This window comes from Phyllostomus hastatus, unplaced genomic scaffold (genome assembly GCF_019186645.2).
Source record: "Phyllostomus hastatus isolate PE091 unplaced genomic scaffold, TTU_PhHast_1.1 phas_contig_402, whole genome shotgun sequence".
Taxonomy (NCBI): domain Eukaryota; kingdom Metazoa; phylum Chordata; class Mammalia; order Chiroptera; family Phyllostomidae; genus Phyllostomus; species Phyllostomus hastatus.
In genome coordinates, this window is record NW_025333873.1 from 11127268 (window position 1) to 11141799 (window position 14532).

The following is a 14532-nucleotide window of genomic DNA, read 5'->3' on the forward strand; positions in this document are numbered from 1 at the left end:
GGGTCTGCCCCAGTACGATTCCCAAGGGAGGTTCACCCAGGGTGCAACATGAAAGAGTACGCGCGCACTTAGGAACGAGACCGCAGGATGTTTCTAGTTTTACATTGAACGGAGAGGGGCGCCCCCCTTGCTTGAAAATAAATAACTGCGGGCGACGAGGGTGGTGCCGCGGCGGTTTCTTCGGTTTCTTCGGCCGAAGGCGACACCTTGCGGAGACCGAGTAGAAAAGCGGAGCTCTGGACCTTGTGCTGGGGACTGAAGGGGGGGCCCCCTGCAGCTCTACCGCAACCCCCCCGGGGCACTGTCAACGGGCCCTCCCCACCGTGCAGGAGGTGGGGGCTCGGCTTCGAAAGGGAATGGGCGTGCGACCCTCCCACCGCCCCAGCTATCCCCACCGACTCTCAAGTTAACCTTTCAGAGCCAGACTTGTGCCGAATTACGGGAGGCGGGCCAGGCTCACGCTGAGTTAATGGCCCACACCTCTTGAAGACCAAACCTCAGCTCCAAAACCTTCACTCCAGATTGTCCTGCTGCTATCACGACGGGGGCCTCTCTGTGCCTCAGTTTCGTCAGTTGTGAAATGAGATTAGTAACGGTGATCACCCATAGGGTGTTCCGAGAAATGAGTTATGAAAGCGCTTAGAACAGTGCCCAACACACAAGTGGGAATGTCAGCTATTATTGTTGTTATCAGAACACAATAGATTCTTCCAGGGAAGTTAGCACCCCCATTCGGCAGCATTCACCTCCACCCCCCACCCCCCCACCACTATCACATCCCCACTTCACTGCACTCAGCTTTTTCCCAGGTGTGTTTGGGGGAAGGGATGGGGGGGTCAGAGATGATCGCCCTTACCCCCAAACTCCCCAGGGACAACCCAGGTCTCCTGAACAGCCCCCCGCCGCCCCCCCCCCCCCCGGCCCCAGAGCCAGATACACAGAGAGGTGGCGTTTTGCTTTGAAAAACCATCCTCGGGTGGTTTGGGATAAGGGAAACCTGGCCGCTGGCTGGAGCTGGGGACCCTTCTTCATATCCCTTTTTCCAAACTGGAAATTCCACTCACCCCTGCCGTTCACCTCCACATTCAAACTAGCTGCAGTTGAGGTTGCAGAGGGCTGGGGGCAGCCTGTAAAATGCTGGCGGATTAGCATTTGTGAGGGCTCCTCCAGCCCTTACCCAGGATGCCTACATAATTCCGGGAAGAGAAAGAAATCCCCCAGGCTCTAGGAAGTGGCCCATGAATGAGGATGCGCTGCCCTTCTGAGCACCTTTATTATGACGATCACTCCCCTCACATATGCAAAACACTGGCCTTTGCACAAGCCCTTAACACCCCACGTCTGCTCTTCCCTAACCCCCCTAATCTAAACCGAGCCTTCCTGCTGTACTCTCTCCAAACATCCTTTACCTCCAAGTGTAATTATATATTCCTGGGAGTGTTTGTTTAAGGCCGGCTTCCCGCCCGCCCGAGTCCGTGAGGAAACGGGCTCCGGCGCCCTTCCTCGACCTGGGAGCCCCCGCAGGAGAGGACCTGCTCGGCTCGGAGGGGCGTCCTGGAAGCCAAGGGGGGTCCCTGGGTACAGAAGGCTCTGAACTCTATTGTTCAGGGCAGAAATCCCCGAAGGAGTCCTGCTAAGGACGCAAGCTCTTTCTTCCAAGGTAGTTCCTGCTCTTCGGCCCAGGAGGTGTGAGTGTCAGGGAGGAAGCTTCTCCAGGCCCTCAGTGGGCGTCCAAGAAAGGGCACTCGGAACGGCCTGCCCTACCTTTTTTTTTTTTTTTTTTTTTTAAGCCCAAATGGCAGGATTGTTAAAATAGGCAAGGAGGACCCCCTTGCTACGGTTAAAAGTCCGACCTTTGTCCTCTCTCACCAGACCCATGCCCTTCACCACTCCAGTTGTCCCTTGTCAAGGGGCAAAACGTAGCAGAAAAAGAAGGGACAGGAAGACGAGAGACCTGGTGGCTCTGTATGCCTGCGAGCAAATGGCGGATCCTTCCTGGGCCTCAATCTCTAATTTCCATCTTTTAACGGCAAGCCAGTAATTACGGACAAGTCTGAATTTGAAAGCTCACAGAATGATAAAATTCAACAAGTATTTATTGGTCCTTTCATTTGCAAACGGAAAGATAAAAGACGGTGGGGAAACCTTGTTACTGCTGGTTCCTAAACAGCTTGGAGAGAAACCTGCACAGATTTCTTCTCAAAAATGAAACACCCTCAGTCTGTGTGGTTGCACCCCAAGTAGACCAGATGGCTTCAACGACAAGGTTGGGTTCAGTGCGCATGTGCTGTCCCCATTCAGAACAGAGGTGAGTTAACACAGTTTCCAAGAGTGTATCTGGGATGGAAGGGGACACACTCTGAAGATGGGCCAACAGACAGGAGAGAGCTGTGGACAAAAAAGGGGTTCTACAGAAAGCAACTTCACAGGACAAAGTTGCCAGGTCATAAATCCCTAATCAGGCCAGTTATGGTGGGTAGTCATGCCCCGGGCACACAGCTTTATAGTAAAAGTTTTATCTTTGCCTTAAGCAAGCCCTGTCCATGGTTTCTGTGAATCTAGGTTAATGCACCTTTGAAATAAGCTGCAACCACCCTTGAGAAAGTCCACGATCTTGTGCTAATCCAATCACTGCCTTTCTTCCCCCACCTCCATGTCACCTTCCTCATATGCGTCCCCTCCCTCATTTTAAATGCATAAAGGAAGCTGCAAAACTGTTACTCTCGGGAGCATTTGAAGTCTTGCTCCCCAGCATTTGTCGTCAGTCTGGCTCAGATAAACTTATAAAAAGCATCTACAGGTCTGGACATTTTTTACATTGACAGAGTTATACACAAGATTTGGTTTATGAATAAGGAGAGTTTCTGGGCGGAGGAGGATGTTTCCTCCCATCTGTAGTAAAAGAAAAGCAACACACACACACACACACACACACACACACACACTCAGACGGGCCCTACCCGTGACGGGCCAGGCGTTTTCGTACATCCCGGGTTAGAGATCTGTCGTGTGCGGCTTCCGGGGCCTCGGTTTTCCTCAGACATGTCTCTGGATCCTCCTGCCAAAAAATAAATAAATAAATAAAAGAGTAAGTTTGTACTGATTAAATAATTTTTAAATCCCTGACTCTTTGTTGGGAGTGAAGCTGTCTCCCTGACATACCCAGGGACAAATTAATTAATTAATTAATTAATTTTTCAACGCTTCTATTAAAGACGTAAATGGAACATGTAAGGCTATAAAAGTATAAGAAGAAAACATAGACCGGAGTTTTTTTCTAAGACAGCCCTGAAACGAGGAAGGAAAATTTTAACATATTTGACTATACCAACAATAAAAGTTAAAATGTACAGTTAGCACACGCCCTGTAAACAAAATCAAAAGACAACAGCATGATAGAAAAACACCTGCCTCGTTTATGAGATGAAGAGTATTACCCGTGTACCCAGGGAGGTACTCAACACCGAGCAGGAAAAAGAGCCTGATAGAAATCGGGTCCAGGATAAGAGCAGGGAATTCACTGAATAGAAAATGTGAATTCTCATCAACATGTGAGAAGATGCTCAGCCTCTCCAGCAGTCAGGGAAATGCAAATTAAACCTCCAGGAGATTAACATTTTTTGGTTTAGCAGATTGGACTGGACGTAGAGTTGGCAAGGCCGGGGAGGGGGCTGGGGGCCCTTTCCTACACTGTCGGCGTTCTAGCCCCATGAGTGAAAGCTTTCCCACTCTTTCAGATCCGCCCTAGTAATCAAAAGACAACAAATACCTAAAAATATTGGAATATGTGTTGCAGCGTTGTCCATAGTAACAAAAATATTGTAAACAACCTATGTGCCTATCAGTAGGGGGAGGGTTGGATGTGTTACAATGTATCCATGCAGTGAAGACTGTGCAGCCACTAAAAAGAATGTGTTAGCGCCGTAGGTGTTGTCTTGGAAACATCCATGAGTGTGAAAGAGTATAAACAAGGTGTGGGTCAACGTGGCTGGCATGTTGGGTGTATGTGTATTTCGATATATCTGCATAAACCTAGCAACAAATTGGGTGAAATGTGCAACAACCTGTTAAAAGTGGTTTACTTTGAAGAAGGGGATCAGGTTGAGGGAGAAATATTTTCTCTTACTTAATGAAAAAAAATTTTATTGATTTTAGAAAGAGAGAGAGAATGATACCGATTTGTTGTTCCACTTACTTATGCTTTGATTGGTTGATTCTTGTATGTGCCCTGACGGGGGATTGAACCTGCAACCTTGGTGTATGGTGTATGGAGACAGTGCTCCAACCACCTGAGCTCTCTGGCCAAGGCTTTATGAAATTTTTTGAACCAGTGGGATTATGAGCAATTTTGATGTGTGTGTTTCTGTTATTTTTGAAAACAGAATTTTCGTTACTCCTCAGCAAAGCTGACCATGAAGCTGAGTGTTTGGGGAAAGTCAAGGGTGCTTCTGGGGAGCCTGGAGTCACCCCGAAGATCTCGGTTTCCCAGGCTGGTAGGCATCCCTTCAGACCAGACTGGCGCTGCACTGAGTCAGCTGAGGGTTCCGAGAGACCAAGACGGGCCAATAGGAACACTGGTTTAGTTAAGAGTAGAGTCAAGCAACCCTGGCTGGCGTAGCTCAGTGGATTGAGCGCGGGCTGTGAACCAAAGTGTCGCAGGTTCGATTCCCAGTCAGGGTACATGCCTGGGTTGCAGGCCATGTCCCCAGCAACCACACATTGATGTTTCTCTCTCTCTTTCTCCCTCCCTTTCCTCTCTAAAAATTAATTAATTAATTAATTTAAAAAAAAAAAAGAGTAGAGTCAAGCCAACCAAAGCCATTGAAAGTGTATGATGTTTCCTGTGCCCAAGACAAGACGTACACTTTTTGACTTCTGAGGCTGGAGGAAAATTTGAGAGCCAGCATGGAATGTGGGGGATGGGAAATTTTTTTGGTAAAGGCACAATTATGTTGAAGACAAAGATTATCCTCATGTCACGCCAGTAATTTAATTACCAACTAAGGAGATAAAACATAGCCTCCTGGATTGCTCTCGGAGATGAATGTTGCACCATTTGAGGCAGCTCGGCTGCAACTTCCCCTGGGGAGCCTCCTCTTGGGCTTGGTACCTTACATACCTGGGGAAAGCGCTCACTGCACAGATCTTTGCAGTCGGAAAGCGCTATTGTTGCCATAGAATCGGAATGGCCCTTTATCTTACATTCTTGACTCTAAACAGCAAAATGGGACAGCTGACCTGGGAGGCGGGCAGGCTGCTCAGGGCCAGGCTCCACGGGGGTGGCCGAGGGCAATCAATAGGCTTCCACTCCTTAGAGCTCGAACTTGGGTTATCGGTGCGCCAGAAGACTTTTGCAAGGAGGGGACCCCAATCCTAGCAGGAGCCTGTAAGGGCTGCACGGAGTGCTGCCCCCAGATCCCCGCTCCCCAGTCCGGCTTCCAGACCCATGGGCTCTGCCCTTTAGGAAGGGCAGCGCTTTCTACGTTACGGCTCCTCTCTCCCGGACTAGTGTCCAGGCTCAGTGATTTAGCTGGGGTTTGTCCAGATCTCCTCCACGGAGGTTTTCAGCTCTTCCCTTTAGGTGGTTGCCTCACAGATGGCTGGTTCTTGCTGATTTTCAGTTTTCTCCCATTCAGGAGATACTCCTGTTAGCTGCAAGGACTGCCCACACCCACTCGAGTATCTGCCTGGAAGCCGTTTGGTCTCCTTGTGTTTAAATAGTGGTCCCAGTCTGTCGTTTCCAGAAGTTACTGCTTGTGGCCTAAAAAGTCACCGTCTGCTTCTTCAAACCCTATCCTCCAAGGTCAGCTGGAGACTCTGCAGAAAGAAATGCTGGTCTTTTCCCCAGTCCTCCTCTTCTCCCACCAAATCTTCTCACGTAGTTTACTCCCCGCCCTGCCCCCGGCCTGCGTCATCCCGCTGCGTTCTGTGTCGGGCCCCTGTGTGTGCTCCTCTAACCAGGTGAGCCGTTCCTTCGTGGAAGGACCTTCCCCCACCTCGCCTTTGCGTCCTCCACAGCATCTGCCTCAGCGAATGGTGAGAAGAGCCCAGCTCCGAAGTCAGACGGCCCGGCAAGTGCGGCCAGGTTGAACCGTGCAGAGAGCCACTCTGAGCCCTATATCTCCATCCTTAAATAATCAGTATCTCATCAGGGTGGGTGGTGCGGCACTCATGAACCTGGATCACAATGGGTGCCCGGTGAGGTCACTCCTGTCCCTTCACGCTGGCCCCAGCCTGCCTCCAGGGGCTCAGTGGACCCTCGAGCAAGAGGCCACCGCATTTGCGTTCTGAGCTGAGCCTGCTGAAGGTGGTTCTCTGTTTCAGTGAGACCAGCTAATAGCACTTTATCAACCTAACCTCCCATGGTACGCTCCCCTCCCCCGTTCTTAGCTTGTCCAAGGCCCAGGTAACTCTGGACTTGGAAGCAGATGTTGCAAAGTCAAGGTAGTGTAAGGTAGTCCTAGCGAAAGCACAAGGCCTGACGGGAAAGGACTGGTGTTTTTCGAACCTACAGTTGTGCACTAGATGTCGAAGAATCTCGCCTTGGTTGTGTAACCACTCCTGGCCTCAGTTTCTTGCTTCATAGAATGGGAGTACTGAGTTCACAAGGGGGAGATGACAGCAGGAGAGCAGTGGCTTTCGATTCAGAAATTAAGTTTAGTGTCCCGGTACTGTATCATTTCTGTACGTTAGCCCACTTTCATCAGCCTCAGTTTTCTCATCTGCAAATACAGACAATAATAGGCTTTTTACTGCAACAGTGGAGATGAGTGACCTGGAATCAAAATAAGACCACGCACGTTACCTCACGCTGTAGTATAACCTCCCAGAAACCGTGGGCGTGAAGGGCGTTATTCTAATGTGGCAGGTACTTGGAAAATGGCCACACCTCTCCGCTGGCACAGCGCAGGAGTCCGCGTGAAGTTACGAACACAGGCTTGTTTGGGATGGACGCTTCAGGATCATCTCCCAGTCCCGACGACGGTTATATTTCCTGGTAAGTGGTATCAAATCCAAAAACCTGTCAAAGGGACAGATGGCATTCTTAGCACAAAAGAGGAAACCAATTAGAAGTTAACATACAGAAAACGGGAACTCGTAAATGCTAACAAATTGTTTCAGCGTGGAGGCTTGTGCTGTCTTCCCCGATACTGGCTAAAGGAGGCTCCTGTTCTTCAGTTCTTCACGGCTCGCAGGGCCCTGGCGGTTAGGGCTCAAGGAGACCTTACAGACCCTCCCTTCTGACCACCTAGATTCGACACTCCCATACCTAAGCAGGGGGGTCTGGCAGATGCTGACAATTGCACCGTGTCCCTTCTGCAGGGACAGATGGTTTAAAGAAACAGCTTAGAAATGAGCACTAAACTCTGGGCTTGAAGACACAATTTCTAAATCCCATATTTGCATTCAGGCAGTCTATCAACGCATACTTATATATGATGTATATGTTCTGCTCTCGAAGTACATACAAGCCAGTGGGGATAATAAGCAAAGACATTAAAAAACTCAATTAAACTTATTACGTCCTATAATATATTGCGTGTGTAGAGGAAAGAGCTTTCCCCTCTACCTGGGGGATTGGAACATGGCTTACAGACTGGGAGATAATTAAACTAGGGGACAAGAAACGGGAGTTCGCCCAGTAATAGATAGGTATAGATAATTCGTGTTAGTAAGGACAGGTGAGGTCATGGTGCTATAACAAACAACTCCTACATCTCAGTGGCCTAGTGTAATAAAAGCTTAGTTTTCACTCTCACTGTGTACTACAGCATCCTCATTGCAAGACCAGCCCCTCGTGAAAACAAGAACAAGGAGAGAACAAATCCAGAGCACAGCTCCTGCACCTTCCTTTGTCAAAGGCTCCATTTGGATTACAGTGGCCTCCAGTTGGACCAAACGGTATGGGAAAAAAGAAACTAGAAGCATGACATTCCTAAAGAAGCCTCCTACGCTGAAGACACTGAAAGTACATCTAGAGGGAAAAGAGAGGTATGTTGAAGGGAACTGTGTCTGTGACTTGCGCTGATAGGAATCGGATAATTCGAGGATGAGAACGCCAGCCTCTCCCCAAGCCCACGCTCTTAAAGCCCCTCTGCACTGCCTGCCCTGAGCTATGACTTGTGCCGACTCCTTAAAGGGTGGAATCTATTAGACCTTCTTATTTTTTCAGGGTGCCTCATTGTGCCTGGCACAAAGGAAGTGCTCAATAAACACTTGTGGAAGGAGTGAAGGAATTTCTCTCTCTCCTCCCAAAGCAACACTGATCTTCCCTACATATGCATGCAATGTCAGGACCAACATCCTATGGGAAAGGGAGGTAACAGAACTGTAGTTATCCAGCTTGGGAGTCGTAGCAAAACCCTTTAGTAAAATATATATAATTTAAATAATATATATATAATTATATATTATATATATAATTTAAATAGCATTTACACTAAGCCCAAGTGTTTTCTTTCTTTTTTTTTTTAATTTTTTTAAAGATTTTATTCATTTATTTTTAGAGAGGGAAGGGAGGGAGAAAGAGAAAGAGAGAGAGAAACATCAGTGTGCGGTTGCTGGGGGCCGTGGCCTGCAACCCAGGCATGTGGCCTGACTGGGAATTAAACCTGAGACACTTTGGTTCGCAGCCCACGCTCAATCCACTGAGCTATGCCCAAGTGTTTTCTTTAATGAGATGAGAGTGGAATGCCTCTGGTAGATGTGGGGAGGGGGGCCCTGACCCTCACTTTCTCAGTCACATTCTGTCTCCCTCTCAAGAAACTTCTGGACACGTTTGGGAATTTCAAGCCCAGACCGAACACCACACATTTAGGTAAATGAAATCACACCACCAACAAAGCCCAGCATTTTCTCAGGAAAACCAGCTTCTGGCCTTGATCTCTGTCTCCTGCTGAAACCTCCGGTTGTCCCCGGTCCCCTGTGAGGGTTTGGGGTGCATGTCATCTCCCACAGGAAGGATGACCCCAGACAGGGAGGCCAACAGCAGCCACCGGCCCTGGCGTGTCCTGGGGCCGGGCTCCCCAACGGGCACAGGTTTGCTCGGCAAGGCGCCCTCCCCCCAGTGCCTCCTGAGGGTGGGAGCCCTGGCACGTGGCTCCTTCCCTGCAGTATCTCCTTCGGGCCTGAGGAAGACTGTCTTTCTCTCCATCTAATACTCAATTTTCACGGCCCAGGCTTTGGGGGAGTCTGGGGAGAAGGAAGAAGATACCTTGCCAGTCGGCTCCTCCCCTCTGGCTCCCGAAAGACCCCTGACCCACAATATTACCAAACAAGGGTTGTAGTCCCCTCTGTGAGTGGCCCAGAGAGACCTGGGCATAGCCCTCCCGTCCCTGTTCCCAGCACGGCCACGCTGAACCAAGGAGGGCCAGAGCCTCGAGCCGCATGGACCCTGCCAGAGAGGTGGAGGGTGCTTTTCCCACCTGCACCACCTTTCCCAGCTTCCGCTGACATGGTGGGGCTGGGCGGTTCGATGCACTTTGGAAGCATCACCACCCAGTGCCAGATGGGGTATCTTGTCCCCTTGTCCTCATTCTGCTCCGTTACAACCCACGGTCAGCCTTCGGTGACGCCAGGCTCTCCGCTCACCTCTGCGACCACAAGCATGAATGTGGGAAACTTTCATCCTTTCAGCTGAGGAGGACGGGAGGTCCCCTTCCCCCTCTCTGCACTCCTGGAGGCCCCGGCAGCCCCAGTTCCAAGCCAGGATCAGCCCCTCTGGCCCAAGCCACACTTCAGGCAGCTGGGATGGCAGTGTCCCAGCGAGGGGCGGACATGCCCAGGTTGGGGCAGAAGCCGGGTCACCACCCCGGTGCAGGCTCCACCGTCCCGCATTCGGTGGTGTCTAACCCGGGGCGGCACATCACAGATGCTCAGGAAACACTGTGGACCACTGACAACTGTTTGTGGAGGGAGGGGAGCCCAGGCCTTCAGCAGATGTCCTAGGAAGCAGTCCTCCCAAACTGAGCTCAGTGTGAGCCGTGAGCTCAGACTCCAAGGGGCCCCTGGCTCCTTGTTACGGTCCGTGGGCCGACTGAGGGCCTTGAGGAGGAAGGGCAGGGGAAAGCTCCCTCTCCCCCACCTCACTCCCAACCCCTGCCCCCCGGCTGCAGGGAAGCCTCTTTGAAGCTCAGGGTCCTCAGCCTTAACATGGTCCCTGCATCCTTGGAACTGTCAGCACCAGCTGTGACATACATGACAGAGAATGCCATGTCGTTGTAGGGGTGACTGTCATTAGTGCAAAACCAGCCCCACTCACCTGGCATCTCCTTTTTTTTTTAAGATTTTATATTTATTTAGTTTTAGAGGGAGGGGAAGGGAAGGAGAAAGAGAGGGAAACATCCATGTATGGTTGCCTCCTGCAAGCTCTCCACTGGGGACCTGGCCTACAACCCTGGCATGTGCCTTGACTGGGAATCGAACTGGTGATCCTTTGGTTCCCAGGCCAGCACTCAATCCACTGAGCCACACCAGCCAGCCCTAACTGTCTTATCTGGGTTATTCCCCTACCTGCTCTCGGGATGTCTGCCACATTTTAGAGATGGAGCAGTCAGATGTTAACCTGAATTTCTCTCTTCTAATCCCACTCTTTAGAATCATGGACTCGAGGAAACACCCCGTTTTACTGACACTATTTTTGCTGTCTTTAAAAACCCATCCAAATAATACGTGGCCGTGAAGAGGCCTGAGATGGAGGTCAAAGTCCAGCATGAAGCAGCTCCATCCTATCACGTTAGATAAAAAAGGACGCTGAAGAGCAGTGTGAAGCATGAGCTCATTTTTGAAGGAAAAACAGCCTACGTGTGTATGTGTGCAAACCTGGAAGGTTACACACCTGGCTGTTAGGCGGAATTGGGGTGGGGGGCTCTGATCAAGGATTGAGGGGAGAAATGATAAGGGAATTTGCATTACTTTCACTATCATTTAAACTTTTTTAAACTATGACTGGTTATTATTTAAATATTTTTAAAATTCAAAAATTCTTAGAAAACCTTTTTTATATATATGAAAATTGTCCATTTAGTAAGCAACCGCGGTTCCAAGCACAATATGAAACAGGGAAGCACCTGTTCACACTCTTTTGGAGCATAAGTGCCTGTTCTGTTGCACCTGTGTTCATATGACGTGGATGTCTGGTGTCACTGTGATATAATTAGTGGGCGGGGCTTCGGGAATCACCCAAGAAACACATTTCTGATCCATGCACGGAGACCAGGCAGGTTAATGCAGAAAGCCACCAGGGAAGCTCCTCTGTCGCTGTGACCCTTCCTGTCCTCTGCCCCTGAAACCGCCACTCCCTCCCCGGAAGCCCCAGTCCCCCCCTCCTTGTCCACATCTAAAACCTCCACCTCTGCCACCTCCTCCTCTCCCTCCTCCTCCGAAGCCCCTGCCACCGCCTCTCAGAGCTCCTTCCTTACCTGGAGCCCGAGGTAAAAACCTCTGCAGCAGCTTTTAAAAGGACCGTGCCTCATGTTTTCTGACAACGTAACTGAAAAAAATGAAAATGTCTAAGGTGTCCAAATATTTCATCTACTTTTCCGACTTGTTCTTTGTGTTCTAAATAAACCGACGCAGTAACATAAGGCACCTTGTTTTCATCTGTGGTACATTTGCAAACTTTGCCATCTTCACGGAGATGGAGGAACTCCTCATCAACCTGTGGGTGCTGGAGGCCCTCGCTCTTGGCCTTCATTACAGCCTCCGCACCCACTCCCCTATCCAAGTCCCTCTCTGTCACCACTGCCACCGCCAGCTCCGAAGTTCTCGCCACCTCTACCTCGGAAGCACTTGCTGCTGCTGTGGCCAGTGTGGAAGCCGCCACCTCCACCACCTTGTTGAAGGCTTCCTCAGCCACCGCCTCAAAAAGACGTGCTCTCTCCTACCAGCTCCACGGGCACCTCCGGCCCAGGGGCACACCCCCACTCACCTCGATGTTACTTTTTAAATGAACAAAATTTTAGACATCAAGTACTTCAAAGAGAGGACCTTGAATATATTTGAATAGGTTATATATGTACGTTATTATTTAGTTCTATAAAGACATTAACGGAGCACTTCCTCTCATGTTTAAGATTGGAGTCTAGGATCCTCATCACTCCATCTGCGGAACACCTGCTGCACCTCAGGCTGAAGCCAGGCCCTGGATAGAGCCTTTCCCACTTAACCCTTCTCTAACCCTGCAAGGTTCACTGTTTTCACGCCCCCTTTCCATCCGAGGGAGCCAAGGCAGAGCTGGAATTCTAACCCAGCACATTTGACTTCATTGTCTGACCGAAGTGCACACACTTGTTTGTAAAGGGACGCTCTGTGGGTTTCTTGATGTCTTCTTAAAGACTGAATTAAACCTCATAAGTATAATTTAAAAAATTTTAATCACTCCATATCAGTACCCCGAAACTGATTTTAAAATACCTATTCAATATAGCATATTCGCTTTCCTCCCCATACACTGACCCCCCTCCATCTTCCCAAAGAGCAAGGACGTAAGTAGATCTTAGGGAGGGCTGTTCTGTATTTGAATTATATTTAAGCAAAGCTGAAGCGACCAGCTAACTGTTCAGAGCAGCTTCTCAAAAATCTCTCAAACCGTGGAAGTCTGTAGACTTACAATACCACAGTGTGACATGAAGTCTGCTACATAACTTCCCAGTGCCCTACCCTCAGGTAATCCCCGGGGGGAGGAGTAAGGGATCTAGGGGGTTTCTCTGTCCATGGGAATTTAGTTCTCAAATCTTCAGAACGGAAATGGAATTTTTTGTAACTTCCGGCCAACATGGAGGTATAGGTAGATACACTTTGCCTCCTCACAAAGCTAAAAGAAGAACAACAACAAATTTAAAAATGAAAAACAACCAGAACTGCCGGAAAATTGAACGGTATGGAAGTCCGACAACCAAGGACTTAAAGGAGAAACAGTCACCCAGACTGGTAGGAGGGGCAGAGACGGGCAGCTGGGCGGAGAGGATGCGCAGCAAGGTGGTGGCTGGAGGACCGGGCAGGCAAGGCAGCGGCTCACAGAGTGGGCGAGGTGGCAGCTGGTGGAGCAGGTGGTCCCACATCTGCATGCAGATAAACCTGGAGGAACAACTGGGGAGCGAGACAGACCATGCAACCCAGGGTTCCAGTGTGGGGAAATAAAGCCTCAAAGCCTCTGAGTGAAAAAACCTGTGTTGGTTGCAGCAGAGGGAAGAAACTCCCAGCCTCACAGGAGAATCTGCTGGAGAGACACAGGGTCCTAGAATGTACACAAAACCACCCACCCAGGAGTCAGCACCAGAAGGACCCAATTTGATTGTGAGTAATGGGGAAAGTGACTGAAAGCTGGCCCAAGGCTGAGCAAGCAGCATTGTTCCCTCTCAGACCCCTCCCCCACACACAGCACCACAATGCATTGACCTGGGTTACCCCTCCCTAGTGAATACTTAAAGCCCTGCCCCTTACTACGTAACAGGTGCTCAGAGACATGAAAATATGGCCCAAATGAAAGAACAGATCAAAGCTCCAGAAAAAATGTAATGAAGCAATGAAAAGATAGCAAACCTATCAGACGCACAGTTCAAAACACTGGTAATCAGGATGCTCACAGAAATGTCTGAGTATGGTCACAAAAGAGAGGAAAAAGTGAAGGCTATGAGAAATGAAATAAAGGAAAATAAACAGGGGACCAACAGTGATGGGAAGGAAACTGGGACTCAAATCAATGATTTGGAGCAGAAGGAAGAAATAAACATTCAACCAGAACAGAATGAAGAAAAAAGAATTTAAAAAAATGAGAGTCTTAGGAACCTCCAGGACAACTTTTAACGTTCCAACATCTGAATCATAGAGGTACCAGAAGGAGAAGAGGAAGAGCAAGAAATTGAAAACTTATTAGAAAACATATGAAGGAGAACTTGCCCAATCTGGCCAAGAAAATAGACTTCCAGGAAGCCCAGGAAGCTCAGAGAGTCCCCAAAGAAGTTGGACCCAAGGAAGCACATACCAAGGCACATCATAATTACATTACCCAAGATGAAAGATAAGGAGAGAATCTTAAAAGCAGCAAGAAAGAAGGGGACAGTTACCTACAAAGGAGTTCCCATAAGACTACCAGCTAATTTCTCAAAAGAAACCTTGCAGGCAAGAAGGGGCTAGAAAGAAGTATTCCAAGTCATGAAAGGCAAGGATCTACATCCAAGATCACTCTATCCAGCAAAGCTATCATTTAGAATGGAAGGGCAGATAAAGTGCTTCCCAGATAATGTCAAGTTAAAGGAGTTCATCATCACCAAGCCTTTATTATATGAAATGTTACAGGGACTTACCTAAGAAAAAGAAGGTCAAAAATATAAACAGTAAAATGACAACAAACTCACAACTATCAACAACCAAACCTAAAAGAAAACAAAAACAAACTAAGCAAATAGCTAAAACAGAAACATTTAGAAATAAATATTTCTGTTTATAGAAACAGAGATCACAGGAAGGGTTATCAGTGGGGAGGGGAAGGGGGAGGGTGGGGGGAAAAGGACAGGGAATAAGAAGCATAAA